The sequence below is a fragment of the Podarcis liolepis genome, assembly GCF_965112155.1.
Source record: "Podarcis liolepis genome assembly, chromosome: 3".
In the NCBI taxonomy this organism is placed as follows: Eukaryota; Metazoa; Chordata; class Lepidosauria; order Squamata; family Lacertidae; genus Podarcis; species Podarcis liolepis.
The window spans coordinates 95185090-95208031 of record NC_139557.1 but is presented as its reverse complement, the minus strand read 5'-3'; the positions used below and the strand labels follow the sequence as shown (position 1 = coordinate 95208031).

Sequence of the window (22942 nt, the reverse complement as noted above, 5' to 3'; positions counted from 1 at the left end):
GATAGTTAAGAGTTTAGGCGGCTTCAGTGGTGGGCGCCAGGCGCCCCCCAGAATTCGCCGTCCAGGTGCCCTGCACCCCCGGGTAAAGACGGCCTGCTTTCACAGCTTGTGAAAGCTTTCTTTAAAACCACAATTGCCCCCCCCTTCTGGTTTCAGCTCAATCCAATAACTAGGCCACAAGCCTTTCCACACCTTATGCTCTTGGCTGAGTTTGACATCCAACAAATATCCGGGTAATTGAAGTCCCCATTACTACCATCTCCCTTCCTTTTGCATGCTTGGCCATCTGTTCCAGGAAGGCATCATCTATGTCCTCCGTTTGGCTTGGGGATCTATAGTAAACTCCCACAATGAGGTCTCTGTTATTCTTCTCTCCCTTAATTTTGACCCAAAGGCTCTCACTTTGGCTTTGAGGTTCTAAATCTTGGATCTCTGAAGGGCTGTTACATGGATGATGGAGCAAGCCTGTTTTATCCTGCTCCACAGGGTTGTACCTGAACCCATGGATTCAGATCATATGAAAGGAGATTCTGACTAAACAGTAGGAAGATCTTTCTGATGGTAATGGCTGTCAGACAATGGGAAGGCCTGTCCTGAAAGGTGGTGAAATATCCTTCACTGGAGGTTTTTAAACAGAGGTTGGGTGGTCATCTGCATTGCAGGGATTGACTCGCAGGAGTCCTTCCAACACTACAGTTCTGCTATTCTGCCTGGTTTGTCACTGTGAGAAGCATGCTGGACTAGATGGGATCCAGCAGGGATCTTCTTATGTTCCTATTAGGGTTGCAACCTTTGGTTGGGCAAAATAAAGGGCAGGGCAGGCAAAATATGGGACAGGTTGAGGGGAGGGAATTAGGGGGCTAAAAAAAAAAAATACTTTGCCTAGTGCAGAAATGACTTCAGTGCAATCCATTGCTCTCTCTCTCACTCTTCGACTCTGAGTCTCCATCGCTGACCCACCCACCTCTGCCTGTGCAGAAACTCTGTCTCTCAAACTCCTCCTCTCAGCTCCAGCTCATTCTCTGCCTGCTTCCCATGATAACTCTTGCTCTCTTCCTCATGGACCCACCCTCTGCCTGCACAAAGTCCCCCTCAGGCTCTTGCTCTCCTCCCCTCCCAACCGGACCCACATTCTGCCTGCACAGTTTTGAGAAGAAGAAAGAAGAAGAAGAAGAGTTTGGATTTGATATCCCGCTTTATCACTACCCGAAGGAGTCTCAAAGCGGCTGACATTCTCCTTTCCCTTCCTCCCCCACAACAAACACTCTGTGAGGTGAGTGAGGCTGAGAGACTTCAAAGAAGTATGACTGGCCCAAGGTCACCCAGCAGCTGCATGTGGAGGAGCGGAGACGCAAACCCAGTTCCCCAGATTACGAGACTACCGCTCTTAACCAATACACCACACTGGCTCACACTGGAGGAGGAGAAGCTTGAATACACGAAGAAAGGCATCCCGTTTGAAGTCCAAACCGGACACTTTCCTCCAAAAGAAAAAGAAAAAAGGATGACGGGTGGGAACCCTAATTCTATATATATATATATATATATATATATATATATATATATATATATATTAGTTTTCAATTACAATCCAATAATAGCCTCACTATAACAATACCAATTTATAATATAATTACTAATACCAATTATTTAATAATCAAATACAGTGGTACCTTGGGTTAAGAACTTAATTTGTTCTGGAGGTCCGTTCTTAACCTGAAACTGTTCTTAACCTGAAGCACCACTTTAGCTAATGGGGCCTCCCGCTGCCACTGCACCGCCGGAGCACGATTTCTGTTCTCATCCTGAAGCAAAGTTCTTAACCTAAGGTACTATTTCTGGGTTAGCGGAGTCTGTAACCTGAAGTGTCTGTAACCTGAAGCATCTGTAACCTGAAGCGTCTGTAACCCGAGGTACCACTGTACCGAATTTTATAGATTAGGTGGTGTCTCACATGGTTTGATGATTTTCTTTATTTCTGCGTTCCAAAATCTTGTTAATTTCAATTACAGTACGGTCATAATAACAATCCCTTATACAGCAACTGCAATATTAATAACTTCCATTCGTGTTGACACATTAAATGATTTATGAAATTACAAGTGAGGCACTCAGACTATATCCTGGGTGGGAACCCTAATTCTTATGCTTTAGGATTTCACCCCCAGCCAATTGTAACAAAGTTGAGAAATTAGAACGAAGAACGAAGAAGCAATGCCCTCTTAACATTTTACAAATGGAAACATGGACTCATTATACACTGCTATCCTCACACCAAGGATCACTGCTTCACCTCCAGCACTACTGCACATTGCTAAAAGCTCTTTTCTGAGAGATAGGAGGCTGTTTCCCATGTCACTATCTAGCCCAGTTTCATTGGCTATTCCTGGCAGCGGCTTCCTGCAGAGTTATTTCCTGCCCCCTGGTTCTTTTACCAGGAAATGTTAGGGACTGAACCTGGGATCTTCCACATTCTAAGTTGCGTCCTCTACCACTGAGCAATGCTCACATCTAGCATGTTCTTTGCTGTATTTATATATTCTGCATCTGCTTGTTTTACACTAGTTTGTGACGCAGGATCAGAAGCCGTTCGTGAGATTTGCTATCTGAGGCACAGCAGCCGATGCCCCCAAGGCCTGCCAAAGTCATTTTGCCCCTAAAAGCAGAAGAATCCCACAAGCACATCTCACAACAATAATACATACATTAAATACATGTGAAAAGGATCTAGGAGTCTTGGTTGACCACAAACTTGACATGAGCCAACAGTGTGACGCGGCAGCTAAAAAAGCCAATGCAATTCTGGGCTGCATCAATAGGAGTGTAGCATCTAGATCAAGGGAAGTAATAGTGCCACTGTATTCTGCTCTGGTCAGACCTCACCTGGAGTACTGTGTCCAGTTCTGGGCACCACAGTTCAAGAAGGACACTGACAAACTGGAACGTGTCCAAAGGAGGGCAACCAAAATGGTCAAAAGCCTGGAAACGATGCCTTATGAGGAACGGCTAAGGGAGCTGGGCATGTTTAGCCTGGAGAAGAGGAGGTTAAGGGGTGATATGATAGCCATGTTCAAATATATAAAAGGATGTCACATAGAGGAGGGAGAAAGGTTGTTTTCTGCTGCTCCAGAGAAGCGGACACGGAGCAATGGATCCAAACTACAAGAAAGAAGATTCCACCTAAACATTAGGAAGAACTTCCTGACAGTAAGAGCTGTTCGACAGTGGAATTTGCTGCCAAGGAGTGTGGTGGAGTCTCCTGCTTTGGAGGTCTTTAAGCAGAGGCTTGACAACCATATGTCAGGAGTGCTCTGATGGTTTTTCCTGCTTGGCAGGGGGTTGGACTGGATGGCCCTTGTGGTCTCTTCCAACTCTATGATTCTATGAAATAATTTGTAGTTCTTTCGTGACATCTGAAGTCAGCTATCTGAGACGGTTGCCTTGGTTTGCCAAACAACAGGGCCGGTCCAAGATGACTATAACATTTTTTGCCTTGCAGTTGTAAGCTTCCCTTATAATTATGTATTATTGTTCTGTTTATTTTAAAGTTTTATTTAATTACAATTTAAAATATAATTTTATGGCCTGCTTTTTTCCATTGTGTTCTGAAGGGTTCCTTTTTAACATGCACCTGTTTAACAGCAAGTTCAATTTCCAATAGATCTGGTTTAACTGATCTGCTTTTTAACGAATACATGCATTTTAACCCTCTGTGGACCTTGGCAGCTGTTTGAAATAGTTGTAAATCTCTTTCTTTCAGCAAACTTGAGCCACTTCAAACGGCCTGCCAACCATGATGAGAGAAGTTGTTGTGTGGTGTTTTATTTCAATTTTGAATAATAGTAATAACAACAACAACAGATTGAACTTTTAAGACAGGCAGAGGTCCACTTTACCCCTATTGAACTGAGTGGGAAAGTGAAACTACTAAATAGCTTTCTCACTGGAGTCCATCGTCTCTCTCTTCAACTCCTCAAAAAAGTTTAGAGCAGATAATCAGTATCATAAATCTATTTTTAAATAAGTCTACATAATTAAAAGAACAATAATAAAAACAACAAAAAGCAACCCAGGAGATAATAAAACTGTTGTTGTTGTTGTTTTCCTGAGTCCAGTGTCAGAGAATTTCGAGATAACAAAAATGCAACTGGAAAACGCCATACCACAAACTTGATGATTTGTTTTTTTTAGTGCTTATAGCTATAAACGATTTAATGTTCTTCCATTAAAAGGGGGCTCGGAAAAGGCCCAATAATATACAATTTTCTTTGGCAAAAAGGCATAATTTAAACAGAGCAAAAAAGGGTTCAAAAAGGGTGACAAAGGCACTGTTTTTTGCTATCCTTGGACCCTTCTCAATTTTTGTGTCCAAAGTAAATGAAGCTAGATGGAAGTAGTTAAAACAGTGAAGCAAAGCAGTTCAGCTCTTTTAAAGATATTATTGCTAGCCGTATCCTCCTCCAGTCAAAATCTGCGCTGGGAGACAGGGACCCACTTCAAGTCAATGAGTCACTTTTGCTTCCTCGCCAGAACAATTAAACTTCTTGTATAATAAAACATGACCTGAAGGCTGACCTTCACCACATCATCCCTCCTCAAAACTCCCAGAGGTCAGTCCTGACATTTAACAGCTCACAAATTCAGTTTCTTAAGCTTCAGAGGCCAACTTCAAGCTTTTAAAACTCAAATTAGGATATTAAGGTTCTTTTTTGTTTTGTTTTATTTATTTATTTTAAAAAATGTTCTATCTGTGGATATACGATATTGTCAATTTATCATCCAGCATGTCCACGGTTACGCACAATCTTTTATCATTCTGGAGAGAGAGCACATCTTTCCCCCAGAATTGCAAAAACAGGCCTTGCTGTATCGAGCGTGCCCAAGCATCAAAGCAAAGTTTTACATTTGCCTTTTCTGGAGGAAAAAAAAAGTGCCCCGAGTGAACAATGCACAGAAATGGTTAATGCATTTTGCAACTTGCTGCTTCTTTATTGCTAGCAGCTGAGCAGTTTTGGGTGGTTCACCCTCCCTCCTTTGTTACTGATCTCTTGCCATATTGTGCATGCAATCCCCTAACAACATTAGCTCATTTCTACTCCGGTCTTAAAGATTAGCTCATCTGGGTTATGTACTTTGGTGTGTAGGTGTTGAGTGCTAAAATATAACTTAACTTTCCTTTTGAAATGGCATTCTAAACAACAAGAAATTAAGTTTGATCTTTTGGGTGTGCTTCTCTTGCGTTCCATAATACTGAACAAAATAAAAACAACTTCTTCTCTTCATGGAGCGCTCAATGGGTGTGATAAGCTTTTGGGTCTGTAACAATGCTGACGCCGCCCTGTGCTCCACCTCAATTAAGTTCTTCATTTTTCTGGAATGTGGCTTTTATAGTAAAAACAATTAACTGCGTTTTCCAAAAAGGCCACAGTCTAAATTTCTGTATGAGAAAAATGGTGAAAGGTAAAGGACCATTGGACAGTTAAGTCCAGTCAAAGGCGACTCTGGGGTTGCAGCTCTCATCTCGCTTTTCAGGCCGAGGGAGCCGGCCGTTTGTCCACAGACAGCTTTCCGGGTCTTGTGGCCAGCATGACTTAACAGCTTCTGGCGCAACGAGACACTGTGACGGAAACCAGAGCGCATGGAAATGCCGTTTACCTTCCAGCCGCAGCGGTACCTATTTATCTACTTGCACACACACACAAAAGCATTTGATTGTATCTTAACTATTGCATTTCATAAAAGTATGTAAATATATTCAAAGGGCCTTTTTGCACCAGGTGCTGGTGGTGCTGGCAAAATTATTATTAATAATGTAATATAGTAGTCTCAGGCAGCTTTCTTGTGGCAACCACATTGCGAACATCAGTCCTAACTTAAATGCTGGATCTAGGTCTATACCGTTCAAAATACCATGATGTATCAAGGTCCTTATCACTGGCTAAAGGTGAAATCCAGTGCCCTACATCACACAGGACAGATCTCTGTTTGATGGAGTCCTCTGTTAAGAAGGGAGGAGAGCTGAAGCCTTGAAGCTACCCATCTACAGTTAGCTTTTGACGCACAGACTTAGCAGGCACACAGATCACCTGATCATAGCCCTTCCCACTAGTAATAATAATAATAATAATTTATTATTTATACCCCGCCCATCTGGCTGAGTTTCCCCAGCCACTCTGGGCGGCTCCCAATCAGTGTTAAAAACAGTACTAGGGCAAGATGTACTGGGTGATATTCAACTACTGTATTTTTCGCTCTATAGGACAGACTTTTCCCCCTCCAAAAATTAAGGGGAAATGTGTGTGCGTCCTATGGAGTGAATGCAGGCTCCTTGGCTTCAGTGATAGCAACGGGAAGCCTCCGAAGTGCAGAGGGAGCGCTCCCTCCGTGCTCCGAAGGCTTCGCGCTGCTTTCACTGGAGCCTGGAGAGTGAAAGGGGTCAGTGCGCACCACTGCCGCCTGAAGCCTTCGGAGTGCAGCATGAGTTCCCACTGCGCTCCAGAGGCTTCAGGTTCCTTTCACTGAAGCCGGGAAAGCAAGACTCCTGGCTTCAGCAGAGAGGGAGAGCTGCACAGCGCCCCTTCAGCCAAGCGGGAGGAGAAATGGAAGGGGCTCCGTTTCTCCTGCCGCTTCGCTGAAGGGGCGCTGAGCAGAGAGGGGAAATTTTTTTTTTCTCCCCCTCTAAAACAATGTGTGTCCTATGGTCTGGTGCGTCCTATAGAGTGAAAAATACGGTAAGTTCTACACAGTTTTGACTTGATCTTGACGAATTTCATGGGAAATTATTGACATGTTACAGCTGTATACACTGGAAAGCAATCGATTGTCCTTCAGCTTTATGATGCTTCTGGCCAGAGGAACCTGGCCTGGATACTGCTAGGTTGTCATCATGTCATCCACACTCCTTTTCCTAGGAGAGTGGAAAATAGGGAGATTTGTTATCAGAACAAAATGAATATTTAAGCAGGCAATCAAGCACTGGACAGCTTCAGGTGTGCTTTACTAGGCAGCACATTCCAAACATGCTATCATATGTTCAGATTGAGCTTGGAGTTATATGCTTTTCAGCTAAATTTAAACCAGGAGCGAGGAACCACAGACTAAATGCGGCCCTCCAGGCATCTCCATATGGCCCATGGGATTCTCACAAGCCACCCCTCCTCCCGACCAACACTCACTCTCCCCACGCCACAGCCTTGCTTAACATCATGTTTGGGGGTTTTGCACAGCTGGAAAACAACCTTGAGCCTCTATGTCCCTTAGGTAGCCTGTGTGGAGGACAGAAAAGGTGTGTATAAACTTATCCACTGCCCTGAGGTAAAATTCACATTCATTTCTCTGTACACTTTTGCCTCTGCTTCTGCCCACCCCTGGCATGTGGCCCCTGGAAGATTTCCCAGAAGAGACTGTGGCTCTCTGGCTGAAAGAAAGGTTCCCTATTCCCAATTTATACCACGAAACTCTTGCTTCCATGCTGCTAGTCGAGATAAGAAAATACCCAGGGTGTGTTTGCAGTGCTTGGGGGCCTCCTAGCCACGGTGTGGGAAAGGAGTGGGGCCAAAACATTTTGTGCTGCCTTGGCCAGTTCCAAAATCCTTGGGGAAGGCAGCCATTGTTGGAAGGGGCTTGATATCTTTGACAAGGCAATGCGGCAAAGCTCCCTGCACGTTTTCTAAAGAGAATTTGCTGCAGCTGTTTTTGGGGAGGTAGCTTGTACGGATCAAGGCACAGGCGCATGCACACACACACATATATACAGAGAGAAAGAGAGGAACACAGTGAGTCTTCAGATGATCAGGAGCAAGCTGAATGGTGATGTGAGTGGATGAGGCAAGCGGTGGAACAAAACCAGATTCAGTGTTGGCTTTCCTCCTTGAACTTTTAATGCTACAGCCAACAGTTGAGTACAGTGGAGGTCAATAGAAAATCCAGGTGGCGAAGAGGAACTCGGCCAAATTAACCCAAACTTGCTCAGTTCAGAATAGAAATTCTTTCTCTACTCCTAAATTAATACAGAATTAAATGCTTATGATAACTATAAAAGTCTATTGCATACATAGGGGATTTTTGGGGTGTTTACAAATTAATAACAGGGAAAAGGAGGGAAGAGTGGCTGAGGCAACCCTGTGAAAATGGGTGGGGTACAATTATTATTATTATTATTATTATTATTATTATTATGCTTTTCAAAGTCCTTGTGTTAGGTGGTGTTATAGGAATTTCATTACATTCTCCATCAAACTATGATTGGGTTGTTTTTTTTTAAAAAAAACCTCCAGGATTAATTTGATTCATGTGTACGTATGGTACAAATTACCCATTTTGTTCTTTTATTCTTAAAAAAGAAAAAGAAAAATTGAACGTATTATCAAAGGCCAGGCAGGTCCTAAGACTTGGTTCCACTTTTGAGCTATGTTGAAATAATTGCTGGATTTCTCTTTCTAAAGCCACTCATTCTGTTCCAATTTATTTTCTAGTACAGAGTAAAAATATTTAAATTAAAATGAGAAAAATCAAATTATGTGGTAATTAAAATTGTATTAGATAACCTAATTGTTGCCGTTCCTTGAGCTACTGCTTGCATGCCCTGTGGATCAGTTAGCAATTTTCCCTTAGGGCAAGGATTTTGTTCTGTACATGTTTCTCTTTTTTACACAGTATTCTTTAATTACTATTGATGTAAGTCTTGGCACAACATGAATTCTTAGGCAAGGGTACATAGGAAGCTACCTTACAGAAAGTCAGACCATTGGTTCATCTAGCACTCATTTCGAGAGTAACTGGTCAGAAATAATCCCAGCCTAAAGCCCCATTATGCACTGAAGCCAAGTTTTTATTCCTGTATATCAGACTTCCCCATTGTTAGGGTTGGCCATAGGCAACAGTCCTGGGCGAGCCAGGAACGATGGGACCAGCCAGGAGTAAGTTAGGACCACAGGGCAAGAGGTAAAGTCAAGGAACAAGCCAAAAGTCAGAACTGAAGAACAAGTCAGGAGGTAGGATCAAAAGGTCCAGGAACATGTTAGAACTCAGGAAGACCTTGTTGCCCAAGCTGGGTTCAACTACAACAGGAAGTCTTTTTACACTCCTTCCTCCCCAGGTGGATCCAATGGTTTATTGGGGGGGGGGGCAAAGTCACTCCAGGACCTAAAATTACTTCACTGAGAAGATTCCCCCCCTTACGGTTCAGTGGTTCACCACATAGGCAGTCACACACGGATCTAGAAATCCTAGACGCCCATTCACTTAAAATGAAGAGGCAGCTCTCTGTGTGTAGCTTTTGCACAGTGACGTGAATGGGAGAGCCCAGGCAAGCAAGGAATCTCCGTATCAGAGCACCCATGTTTGCAAAGGACTGGAGGAGTGAGGGGTGAAAAGAGATAAGCTAGTAATATGTTTTCCACACATACTGACTCTATAGACATCTCACAAATAAACATAGCTTAGCCCCAGTTTCTAGCTACTGATATTGGCTAGAACAGAGCACAGACTCAGGAAATTCATCAAAATGTACCAAGGAATATCATTTGGCTCATTTAGCTGAGCAAAGCCAGTAATTTGTCTTCAACAGAAGTGTCACATTCCACAAATGCACAGCTACCCATTTATACTGGATGTTTGGGCAAAAAATCATTTGTTCTTACTAAGCATGTATGCCATGGGTAGGCAAACTAAGGCCTGGGGCCCAGATCCAGCCCAACTGCCTTCTAAATCTGGCCTGCGGACGGTCCAGGAATCAGCATGTTTTTACATGAGTAGAATGTGTCCTTTTATTTAAAATGCATCTCTGGGTTATTTGTGGGGTCTGCCTGGTGTTTTTATGAGTAGAATGTGTGCTTTTATTTAAAATGCATCTCTTGATTATTTGTGGGGCATAGGATATTGTGTGGTTTCCCCCAAAATATAGTCTGCCCCCACAAGGTCTGAGGGACAGTAGATCAGCTGGAAAAGTTTGCTGACCCCTGATGTATGCCATGGCTGGGGTAGACCCTATTTTCAGCCGTCAAAACAAAAGGTTCAGAAAGAAGAATGCACCAGAAGAATGCACCAGACATTATCCTACATTTTCTTTCTAGGACTATATATAGTCCATTTGGGATCTTGTTCGAAACTTTTTGGATGGGAATCAAGGATTTTGTTTCTTTGGATTTTAAGACGTTTTCACCACTCCCCCCCCCTTTTGTCCTGAAAACACAACCTTAACTACTTTACCTGAAGAGCAAGGTATCTGAAGAAGTGTGCATGCACACGAAAGCTCATACCAAGAACTAACTTAGTTGGTCTTTAAGGTGCTACTGGAAGGAATTTTTTATTTTGACTATGGCAGACCAACACGGCTACCTATCTACTACTTTACCAGGGCAAGTCAAATCAAATCAATGCCTTCACTCCATGCCAGCTCCTGCAATTGATATCAGCATCTATGCTGTTCTGTGTGGAGTCTCTCAACAGGGTACCACCTGTTCTCCTCCCACCCAGGGAACAGTCTTTGTACATGCAGGTGGTACGTACCTGCAAAGCAAAAGGTGGTGTGGAAGTCTGTGTTACTTGAAACTCATTTTCCAATGGAATGTTATTTGGGAGCATAGCAGTACTAAAAGTGAACTCAGAAGCACTCTGTGTCTTTGGGCTCGACATGCTTCTGAAATTCCCCTCACCAGAACGCCTCCAAAAATTCTGGAGTCCCCCAAATCTCATTTGCAAAGTTGATACCCTCTACTGCTCCATCTTTTATTTCTGAGCTTTGTGCAGATCATGTGGTCTGGAGCAGTCATTTCTTCCGTTCCTTTTCATCTTTCTCCCGCTCCACGAGTAATAAAACTTACTAACGAAAGCCGACCTTTCTGTGGTGTTTGCCGATTAGGGCATATCTACCCTAAAACCAAATAGAAGTACATTTATATACAAACCAAATTAGTGTGGTGTTGGGATTGGCATTTTGTGGGAGGTTGAGTGAGGTGAAAATGTCCCCCAGTATTTGATTCAATCTGGGTGGGGTTTTTAGAATTATAAGACCTCTCCTGTGAGGGCATCTTTTTTTACAGAAATACAAGTGGCCAAGCTCATTTGTTCTTTTTTACAAACTTATTTTACTTCCAGTCCTACTTAATGGTCAATTCCAAAAAGTGATATTGGGAGACTTCTATGTTCAGCACCTTGGTCATTGGCCTATGGTGTCTTGCAGAGACCAGCCTTGCTCTCCGTGTTCTTTAACATCTATAAAGAATGACTGCCCATTTGGCATGTGCTGTGGATGATGTGAAACACCACTCCTGTTTATCTGATATCAAGATAGCTGTTGATATTCTAAACCGCTGGATGAAGACTAACAAATGGAGACTTAATCCAGGTGTTAAGGAAGAGTCTGCTAGGGGTAGATTGACAAATACTACTATTGTCCCTGATATCCTACCCCTTCAGCTCTTACGCTAGTTACTTATTTGTTCAGCTCTTCCCTCACCTGACCACACCTCCACTGCCACAGTGTGTTTAAATTATCAGTTAGTAGAAAGCCTCACTTCACCTGGGCAAGAGGAGGGGATAGTTATAATTAAATAAGATTGTGACACAACAGAAAAGGATGAAGCCTAATGAATTAACACTGCTAGCTTACAGGGAGTTGGCACAAAGTATTTGCAGGAAGGAGCAAAGTTTTCAGGAGAAAAGGCCTTTGAAACTAGGAGACTGTACATTGCTGTTGTTCACAAACATTGCATCACTGTGGAGGAATGCTGAAAATAGCCAGCTTCTGTTTATGCTATGCATGCCAGCCGCGTCAAAAGAGATAACCTTCTGCTCTGAAGAATCAGTACATTTAGAGTTAATACTTGATTTTTTTTTTTAAAAAATCAGCTTTTCTTTCCCTTTGTACAAGAATTTGTCTGACATGTGTCAAGCAGAAAGGACTGCGGAGCAGCTGCTGTACATGGAGGCTGCTAGTTCAATCCCCAACATCTCCAGGTACGGCTGAAAAAGCCCACTGAGGGGCCCGCTGCCAACCAGTGTAGGCAATATTGAGCTTAGATGGATCCTGGGTTTGACTTGTTATAAAGAGGAGGCTCTTGAGAGTCCCATGGACTGCAAGAAGATCAAACCTATCCATTCTGAAGGAAATCAGCCCTGAGTGCTCACTGGAAGGACAGATCCTGAAGCTGAGGCTCCAATACTTTGGCCACCTCATGAGAAGAGAAGACTCCCTGGAAAAGACCCTGATGTTGGGAAAGATGGAGGGCACAAGGAGAAGAGGACGACAGAGGATGAGATGGTTGGTCAGTGTTCTTGAAGCTACCAGCATGAGTTTGACCAAACTGCGGGAGGCAGTGGAAGACAGGAGTGCCTGGCGTGCTCTGGTCCAGGGGGTCACAAAGAGTCAGACACGACTAAACAACTAAATAACAACAACAAAAGAAGCTTCCTAGGTCCCTAAGCTGGGATGTGCAAATCTGTCAGCTTCATTTTCTCTCATTTTACCAATCTAAAGTTCAGTTCTCCACACTGACACATCAGCTTGCAATTAAAAAGAAAGTACCCCCCACATGAAAATTCATCAGCATTTTAATAAAAATTTATCATTTTCCTGTACAGTTTTGTATAGAGCCCTCAGAAATTACTTATGTATATAACAAATAACAGGGGACTCTTGATTAGAACATTGGAAGTCTTTGCCAAGTGAAGTCTGCTCCCTTCCTATCACTGGCATCAAGGTGGCAATCAGCCATAGGGCTGGTTAAAGAGGAGCTTTTTTGCCTGGCACCTAAAGGTGTATAATGAAGGTGCTAGCCGAACCTCCCTGGGGAAACCATTCTACAAATGGGGAGTCACTGCAGAAAAGGCCCGTTCTCTAGATGACCCTCAGGGTCCCTTCCAGCTCTACAATTCTGTGATTCTATTATTTCTGTCACACATACTGTCACTTGTAAAATGTGGGGTCCGTATTTATGCTGAATCGTTCATACAGAATGGGAAACCAATGTGTACTGTGGTTTTCAGACTTATGTACTTGCACAAAAATACACACATGCCATAAGAGAGGGTACACGCACACATCCATGTTCTTCCTTTCTTTTTAAGGCCACTTTTCTGGGCAAATACCCCTGAAAGGCAATTGGGGAAAATAGTATTTGGGGCCTTCTGAAATGCCTGCAATGTAGGAATTCAATGCAGGTCCAGTGGAAGAGAATTCTGCATCTGCCAGGTCACCATAGATAAGGACTTCTGCCTTGTGCCAGTCTGCCCCCCAGCCATACCTCCACCAAATGGCACTTGAAGGAATAACAAGAGAGTGCTGTTGCACTCAGGTCCTGTTTACAGGCTTCCCACAGACATTGGGTTGGCCAGTGGGAGAACTGAATGTTTAACTGGATAGGCCACTGACCTAGAATCATAGAATCATAGAGTTGGAAGAGACCACAAGGGCCATCGAGTCCAACCCCCTGCCAAGCAGGAAACACCATCAGAGCACTCCTGACATATGGTTGTCAAGCCTCTGCTTAAAGACCTCCAAAGTAGGAGACTCCACCACACTCCTTGGCAGCAAATTCCACTGTCGAACAGCTCTTACTGTCAGGAAGTTCTTCCTAATGTTTAGGTGGAATCTTCTTTCTTGTAGTTTGGATCCATTGCTCCGTGTCCGCTTCTCTGGAGCAGCAGAAAACAACCTTTCTCCCTCCTCTATATGACATCCTTTTATATATTTGAACATGGCTATCATATCACCCCTTATATCAGACCTGATGGCCTACTGCAGATTCTTCTTATCTTCTTCTTCTTTTTAAAAGTCTTCTGAATATGTGAATGTGCAGAAACTAGCCTACTGTACAAAGATAAAATTCACATTCACTGCTCCAACCACTTTTGCCTCTGGACCCTCCACACAACTGCCATGTGGCCTCCAGAAGGTTGCCACGAGGGGAATGTGGCTTTTGGTCTGATAAATATTTGCTGCCCCTTCTAGGGAGCATCATGGAGGTGTTGATTATGTCTGTTACCTCTAGCTGAGTGCAGGGAGGAAAATGCATCACTTGGTAGTCGCTGAATACCCACATGGCAAAGACTACCCCTTTCAAGCCCTGTTTTTGCAAAATAGAGGCTAGGGAAGAGGTTACAACCAGCTAAGCATGTTAGGGGGGAATGTTAGGCATAATCAAAGGTATATTAGCGGAGAAAGACAAAGGAAACTGTGGGTTTGTTTCTCTTTCAGGACAAAAAGGCTATTCACCCAAGTCCACAAAGGCAACAGAATTCCTCAATGCCTACTTTGTCTCAGTCTTCACAATACAAGGCAAACGATGACTAGATATTAACAAACAAGGCAACTGGGTCAGTGGGTAAGAGGAATGTGGCAGAGATAATAAAGTTTGGCTTCCTCAAAGCAATTGAAAAACTTTCTCACAACAGTCCCAATAGAAGTGCTGTGGCATATTACATAGTTTCCTATATGTGAATTATTATTCCACAAAAGTGAAGTGGTTTCGATGACCCGCCTTACATGTTCTTCCTCACCTGGGCACGGGACCAGCTATCCATTTTGCCACAAGCTTCAGGGTCCTACTTTCGCATCTTATAAACAGTTTACTGTTTTAGGTCAACACCTTTTATTAAATAATAATAATAATAATAATCTCCCCTCACCTTCATTGAGGCCTGAAGGTGAATCTTGGATGCAGCAATGGGCACAGAATGGAGTTGGAATGCAACATGGTGGGTGGGCCATGGATAAATCTGGAGTGGAACCTAAGAATGCTGAGTCCAGCTACTGTTCTATCTAGCTCAGTATTGTCTATGCTGACTTGTGGCTTCCCAGAATTTCATACAGGGTTTCCTCTCCCAGTCCTACCCGGATAGGCACAGGTCAATTCTGTGTCCAGGGCAGCTGTCGACGAGCTCCATCTGATATGCTGGCTTAGACCCTACCTGCCCACAGACTGTCTCACCAGAATGGTGCATGTTCTGGTTATCTCCCACTTGAACTACTGCAGTTATATGGGTCTAACATTGAAGATGACTTGGAAACTACAACTAATCCAGAATGTGGCAGCAAGACTGGTGACCAGGAGTGGCCACCAGGACCATACAACACAGTCCTAAAGGATCTTCACTGGCTCCCCGTACGTTTCTGAGCACAATTCAGTGTCGGTACTGACCTTTAAAGACCTAAACGGCCTCAGCCCAGTGTACCTGAAGGAGTGTCTCCACCCCCATCATTGAGCCCAGACACTGAGGTCTAGTTCCGAGGGTCTTCTGGTGATTCCCTCACTGTGAGAATTGGGTTTGCTCATGTCCATACCATGGATTTTCGGTCCACTTAATAGAAAGAAGTATTCCTGTTGTCAAATGCTGGTAGGGATGGCCATCAGGAAAGAAGAGAGTTAATTAGTTCTCTGCAAACTAGGCCAAGGACTGCATTTCCCATAGAGAGCAGACTGCTTTGACTAGGTTTCCCCAGCCACTCTGGGCAGCTCCCAGCAAAATATAAAAACATAATAAAACGCTGAACATTAAAAACTTCCCAATACAGGGCTGCCTTCAGATGTCTTCTAAAAGTTGTGTAGTTCTTTATCTCCTTGACTTGGGAGGGCGTTCCAAAGGGAGGGCGCCATTGCCGTGAAGGCCCTCTGCCTGGGTCCCTATAACTTCATTTATCACTGAACCTTTCAGTAGGCACTCTAGGAATGGTCACAGAAGTGTTACTGACATTTCTGCGTGTGAACACACCCACACACCAGGAAGAGAATGGTCAGTATGGGCAACAAGTCATTGTTGTCATGTCTGACAAAATAGGTAGGCATGGCAGACAAATTCTGGTAGGATGTATTCGGTTCAGTAGCCACCAGCAGCAGCCTGTTATGAAATAAAAGGAAAGAAGCAAAGTGGGAGTCTTTCCAGACCTCCAAGAGGCAATTCCTCCTTTTCACAAACAGTGTGGTGGAGAGCAAATGACAACAAATCAATGCTAAATTCTCCAATTCTTTGCAATCTGATTAATGCTGTGTCTTAAGATAATACTGCTTAATTTAAATTCCCTCTGCTGATGCTTTGAAGTGTCCATCATTTCATTTTGCTTACATGACGCAAGAAATGTCACATTTCATCAAATGACTATTTGCAGATCACTTAAATCCACAGCAAACACATGAAACTGGTCTCGAAATGCCTTGGCTTCCTCTCTCTCTTTTTATCTTGTTTTCATATTTCCGTGCATTCTTTCTTTGCTAAACTTGAACTAAGAAGCCCTTTTTAATTTGTCTGGTGTAAACAGATTGCTTTGAAGACCAGAAATATTCCTCCTCTCTCTGTGTGGGTGGCATTGCCCATTGGGCAAGGTGACATGTATTTTTTCCCCCTTCCACCGCTGATATGGAAGTTCATTTAATCCAGAGATGGGGAACCTTTGGCCCTCCACCTGTTGTTAGACTCCAACTCCCATCAGCCACAGCCAGCATGGCCCATGGTCAGGGATGATAAAAGTCGTAGCACATCAACAGCTGGAGAGGCACATGTTCTTCATTACTGCTTAAGTGGGGACCACTGAGCAAATTGTTGGCTTAATGCTAGTTTAATATCCAGGCTTAATGGTAGCCTTGCAGGCAACTAGAAAGGTAGCAATATTCTGTATGTCTTCTTCATAGCTGTTAGGGAATATCTTTCTCCAAAAGGGCAGTGTTGAGAATGCATGTTATATATGAATGTACAGTGGTACCTCTGGTTACAGATGCTTCAGGTTACAGACTCTTCAGGTTACAGACTCCGGTAACCCAGAAATAGTACCTCAGGTTAAGAACTTTGCTTCAGGATGAGAACAGAAATCGTGTGGCAGCAGCGGGAGGCCCCGTTAGCTAAGTGGTACCTCAGGTTAAGAACAGTTTCAGGATAAGAACAGACCTCCGGAATGAATTAAGTTCTTAACCTGAGGTACCACTATATTGCCTACTGGGCTTTTCCACTTCAGGTGCAGGTAGGGTATTGTTTGAACACCCACCTACCCCAATATAAAATCTCCATGCCCACAGAAAATGAATATTTTAAGGGAAAGTCTATTACTTTCGTTCCAGCCCTGCTAGTTTTATATGCACAGGAAGGTTTCTTTTTTATTTTCATGTGCAGGAGAACTTAGACATTTGATCCACCACCTGCAGTCTAAGTGGTACAGTCCAGCAACAGATACCTCACCTGGGGCTGCTGATGGTAAGCTGGGGGAGCCAACATTCAGGCTCGGTTTCGCTTTTTGAACTACTGCAAAGCTGAATCCATCTGACATTCTGCCCTCCCTGAACAAAGTGTTAATGGCACCAGTCAGCCTAGGACCAGGTCTCTCCAGAGAATCTTTCATCAGCCAGCATGGGCAGGCTTCCAGCTCACAAATAGTATCCCCCAGCACAGCCAAGGCACACCCTCTATATCAGCAGGTGGGCTGCTTTAAAAACCAGGCCAAATAAATGGGACAAGGCTGAGCCTCTGAGACTCCAAACTCCAACTCTGCACTTAAATTAGCATCCCTATATAAGGAGGAGATGTTTCGGCAGAAGTAAGCACACCGTACTTTTATGGGCTCCTCTTTTATATGAGAAAAGAGGTCATGTCCATAGAGTAGACAGGATCTCAGAGCTCTCTTGAGTAGACAGGATCTCAGATTAGCTCTCTTGAAAATTCAATCTTCATTTAAAAGTGTGGGGGGAGGCGGGGGTTGATCAGAAACACCGAATCACCCGTTCTTCAGTGCCGTTTTAAAACACAACTATTGTATGCTTTCCCCACTGAGGCAAATTGATTAATGGCTTGGAAGAAGAAGTGTGATTTTGACTGAAAACTGGCACTGAAGGGGAAATGTCATACACCCGCTTCTCCAGTATGCTGCAGCAATCAAAATTAAGGGAGGTTTAAAACTGGTTTTAAATGCAAAGTCGAAACATCTGGAAGGCACCAGCTTGATGAAGGCTGGCTTACACTCTCTTTCAGTTTTCTAAGTTATTTGTAACTTTAAGAATAGTCTACAATTTATGTAGCATCTGAAAGAACCCTTGATTTTTGGATAGTCAGTTTTTCAAGAGTGACTGGCTAGAGCCTTTGAGAAGCCAAAACATATTTTAAAAGGGCAAATATAATTACAAAATATAATTTTTAAAAGTTTTTATTTAGCCGTGATGGACATTCTTTTTGAACCCGTGAATTAGTAGATGAAAAGATAAATGGCCTGTCTATATTCATCAATTCAGCATAACTTTGGTCATTTTGCCAAAGATCTTGCCATTGCAGATATCTGGAGTAATGGTGCACAGGAGAGAGAGAATTGGGTTCTTTGAAAGGTCTTCTGCCTCCCCCTTTATACCTACCTGTTCCCCAGCAGTTGCTTCTGATCTTGTGTAGCATGGCATTGCTCTTGCTTCTTCCTCATTATTGCTCCTTAACTCTTTTCTTGTCCCACTTTTGATGGTATGGGATACCTTTTCAGGAAGATTCAGGGCTGGGCAGAAACAGACCTTATAACAATAGGACCTCTGGGAACTCTAGATGTTTGTGGATTTAAATTTCTATCATCCCTGATCCTTGACCATTCTGGCTGGGACTGATAGGTGTTGGCATCCAAGCTGCGGATTCCCCATCTCTGTAGTTTAAAGGCAAATAGCTCTGTGAACCCTGAAGATAGGCCTACTCAAATAGTCCTGAATATGAAACTAATATTCTTCAACTCTTTCAGCACCCTCTGTTCCTTCTAAGGGTTCATGTTGGTGAGAGTTATAATGAGGCATCTTGCACTTTAAAGCCTATAATATACATCTTGTCATCTATTTACTCCATTCTTTTGCTGCTATTTCAGAAGGTCGGTGGTTCAAATCCCCGCGACGGGGTGAGCTCCCGTTGCTTGGTCCCTGCGCCTGCCAACCTAGCAGTTCAAAAGCACCTCAAAGTGCAAGTAGATAAATAGGTACTGCTCCGGCGGGAAGGTAAACGGCATTTCCATGCGCTGCTCTGGTTTGCCAGAAGTGGCTTAGTCATGCTGGCCACATGACCCGGAAGCTGTACGCCAGCTCCCTTGGCCAATAAAGCGAGATGAGCGCCGCAACCACAAAGTTGGTCACAACTGGACCTAATGGTCAGGGGTCCCTTTTGTTGTTGTTTAGTCGTTTAGTCGTGTCCGACTCTTCGTGATCCCATGGACCAGAGCACGCCAGGCACTCCTGTCTCCCACTGCCTCCCACAGTTTGGTCAGATTCATGTTTGTAGCTTCGAGAACACTGTCCAACCATCTCGTCCTCTGTCGTCCCCTTCTCCTTGTGCCCTCCATCTTTCCCAACACCAGGGTCTTTTCCAGGAGTCTTCTCTTCTCATGAGGTGGCCAAAGTATTGGAGTCTCAGCTTCAGGATCTGTCCTTCCAGTGAGCACTCAGGGCTGATTTCCTTCAGAATAGATAGGTTTGATCTTCTTGCAATCCATGGGACTCTCAAGAGTCACCTCCAGTACCATAATTCAAAAGCATCAATTCTTCGGCAATCAGCCTTCTTTATGGTCCAGCTCTCACTTCCATACATCACTACTGGGAAAACCATGGCTTTAACAATACGGACCTTTGTTGGCAAGGTGATGTCTCTGCTTTTTAAGATGCTGTCTAGGTTTGCCATCGCCTTTCTCCCAAAGAGCAGGCATCTTTTAATTTCATGACTGCTGTCACCGTCTGCAGTGATCCCTTTACCTTTACCTTTACCTTTAAGAGCTCTCAACACCCTTAACAAACAACAGCTCCCAGAATTCTTTGGGGGAAGACGTGGCATAAAGGTGATGCACTGTACATTTAAGGTGGTATCCTGGTGCTTTAAATGTATAGCGCAGCTGGGGCCTCGGATGCAACAAAAGCCATGGAAATCAGAGGACTGCAGTGTTCCTCATGCTGAACAGGTTCAGACTGCTTGTCTCAAAAAAGCAAGTAGTAAATTCACATTCTCTGCAAGGGGCAGAGAGACTGACCAAGCCATTAACCTCCTGGAACAGTTTCCATGGGACATCACTTTGCAAATCACAAGGGGGGGGGGTGGAGAGAGAAACCATTCTTTGGGGCTGCTGTCCCTTCAGTGACATAGTCCCCCCCCCCAACAACTTGGATACAAAGGATTAATTATTTGTAATTAAAGTCCCTAATAGGGCATTACTGGACTCCAGGAATGCTGGGATGCTCGTGAATCAAACGTTCGAGAGACATAAAATGTAGCAGTAAAAAAACAACAATAACCAGCTTTTCCTTCTTCAAAGCCGGAAAAAAGCCACTCTTCTTTACAGACAACAGTGAAGTCAACAGAGAACTCTTTGTCTGAACCTCCAGCATGGGACCCCAGAAACATCATTTCTGAATCATCTCTGGAATACATAAAAGCCAAAAGGTTGATAAAACGATGAGTCACTCCGGCTTCCTCAGGAGCTTAGAGAGACTTTTGCTGACCTTTTCTCAAGCTGAGGTTTTCGCCTCCTTGGGGAGTCTTGTTGAAAGGAGAGACCTTTACAGGCCCAGCTGAAATAGGATTGTGTGTGTATGTGTGTTATTTTAATCTGGCATCTTTTTTATTTAAAGCCAATAGAATGTAAGAAGATTTACGGGAACCCTCTAAAGAAAGACATTAAAAAATCCTCACCGGGTGAATGGGAGTCTTTAGCTCCTCACTGAGGTGAACAGTAGTGTAATTGAGTTTTCTTAATCATCCCAAGTACAGTTTTTTTGGCTTAGAGAAGTTCTGAAGTGACACATTCGTTGTTTTTTTACACACTTAATCTTCTAATTACATTAGCTGAGAGCCAACGCTGAGCTGTGGCACAGCTACACAGATGGCAGTGTGAAGGGTCAGATCTCTGTAAGATTCAGTCAGATGACCAGATGGGAATGAATGTGAGAGTGTAGCTGAAGGGTACTTATGCAACCCTTAATATAATTGTGAGTGGAGCCAACCAGTTCTTTCACTTATTACACATTTCCCAATGGCAGTCACGGTGAGAGCCTCATGCAAGCAGCCTCTGTTAGGCTCTGAATGAACCTTCCCCAACCAGATGCTCTCCAAATGTTCCTCAGCTTCCACTCTCATCATCCCTCCTCATTGGCCATATTAGTATGGGCTGATGAGATTTGGGAGTCCAAAACATCTGGAAGGCACAAGTTGTGAAGGGCTGCCCTTGATGGCAAAACAAGCAGCATTTTCCAGGGCCACCAAGAACCGTAAGAAATACAGTTCCCAGAACTATAATTCTGGTGGCCCTGGAAGATGTCCTATATGATTGTGAGTGTAATAGGGCTAATTCGTCACAAGCCATTTCTGTTACCACAAGGAAAAGGGAAGAGAAGAGGACAGTGGGGGAAAGGCAGGGTTTTGGGACCTGGCCCTGTTGTCCTTCTGATGAACTGAGATGGGCCTTAATTTCATAACAGGTTGGAGGCAGTGGGAGGACCCATTAATTTTACCTGAGCTCATTTTGAATCAAGTCAGCAGAGGAGGCTATGCATCCACATGCTAATTGGTTTAACAGCAGACTGAAACATGTATAAACTAAGGAGATGGCATTTTTCCTGGCATGGAGTAAGTGTCCAGAAAAGCTTCACCAACTGCGTTTCTGTGTGCCGGTAAAAGCACAGAACCAAAGCCAGAGAAATGGCTGTCAACTATACGTTGCTTTCAAGTGGACTGTGATGGCAAGGTTCAGCTATTTCGCAGCACCTCTTTAATAGACTGGGATTTCATTGAATGCTAAATCCCTGCTGAAATATGAGAGGGCACATCAGTGATGGCATTCCACCGGCTGTTGAAGACACACCTGTTTAGGTGAGCATTCCCCTGAACTGAACATCTGATTTTATTGTTTTAACTGTTTTTTAACGGTTTGAATTGCTGTGTTTTTTAATTGTTTATCATATTGTAGATTTTAACGAAGGATGCTTTTCTGCCCCATTGATTCTTTTATATTGTGCATTTTAACTATGTATTGATGCTACACTTACAGACAATTTTGACATACAACCAGTAGATAAATGAATAAATAATAATAAATGAAGATATTTTGGCTTCAACGGATTGTGGGTCTCAGCTAATGCTAATGCTTCCAGCAGCAGAAGTTTGAACTTTCATTACCCTGTACAGATCATTGTAATATTGTTGGTTACACCGGGACACACATAAATACATTTGCTTATAGTTTCCGATATAAAAAAAATCAGAGACGTAGAAACCTTTCCACACAGTCCTTGCCCGAGTAACTTCAAACTTTCTTCCTAAAGCCTCCTCTGGTTAGGGACCACCCATCAGAAACTCTAGAAAGAAAGAAGCTCTTTTTTTCACATTAAATGAAGGATGCGGGGAAGGAATCAAAATTGGGGCTATGATGGGAACTTTTACAACCCTCACTGTAGGGTAGCTACAGGCACGCTATAATAAACAACATGAAAGACCTCTGCAGTTCTTTCAGTGTTATTAAAGCCTAGTCACTGGCACCGAATGTTTGTCATTTGCTACTGCCTTGTAAGCCTTAGTACACAGATGCCTTCTGAATCTTGCTGGACACATTAGAATGGGCTGCTGTATATTGCTGCATTTTAATAATATTCAAGAACTGGTAGCTGGGGCTAAGGAATACAGTCCCCCATTTAGTCAGCATAAAAGGTGCTATCTTCAGTAAGAGATTTCAGAGATCAGCCAATTCATAAAAAAAGCAAACTCATGCATGCAAACAAACTTGCTTATCTTACACTGTTAACACAGCCCTGGTTCTTATGCCTCCCAATGTAAATATTGCTCTGAAAAAAAATGTGCTGGTTTTCAATTTACTTACAAAAGCCGTTGGGAAAGGAATCTACAAAACCAAGGTCAAGTGGGGAGAAAGCCGCCTTCTTTTTCAGTTATGGCTTCTTCTAGACGAGGAAAGGCTAAGTAAGATCTGCAACAAGGGCAAAACTGAGACCAAGGAAACTACAGCCAG

The 22942-nt window shown here is 43.4% G+C and overlaps 1 protein-coding gene across 1 annotated transcript in view; it reads right to left on the bottom strand.

Moving 5' to 3' along the window:
* LOC310702742 (uncharacterized protein) overlaps positions 1-22942 on the bottom strand; it is a 601527-nt gene that overhangs the window by 273875 nt on the left and 304710 nt on the right. The window lies entirely within an intron of this gene.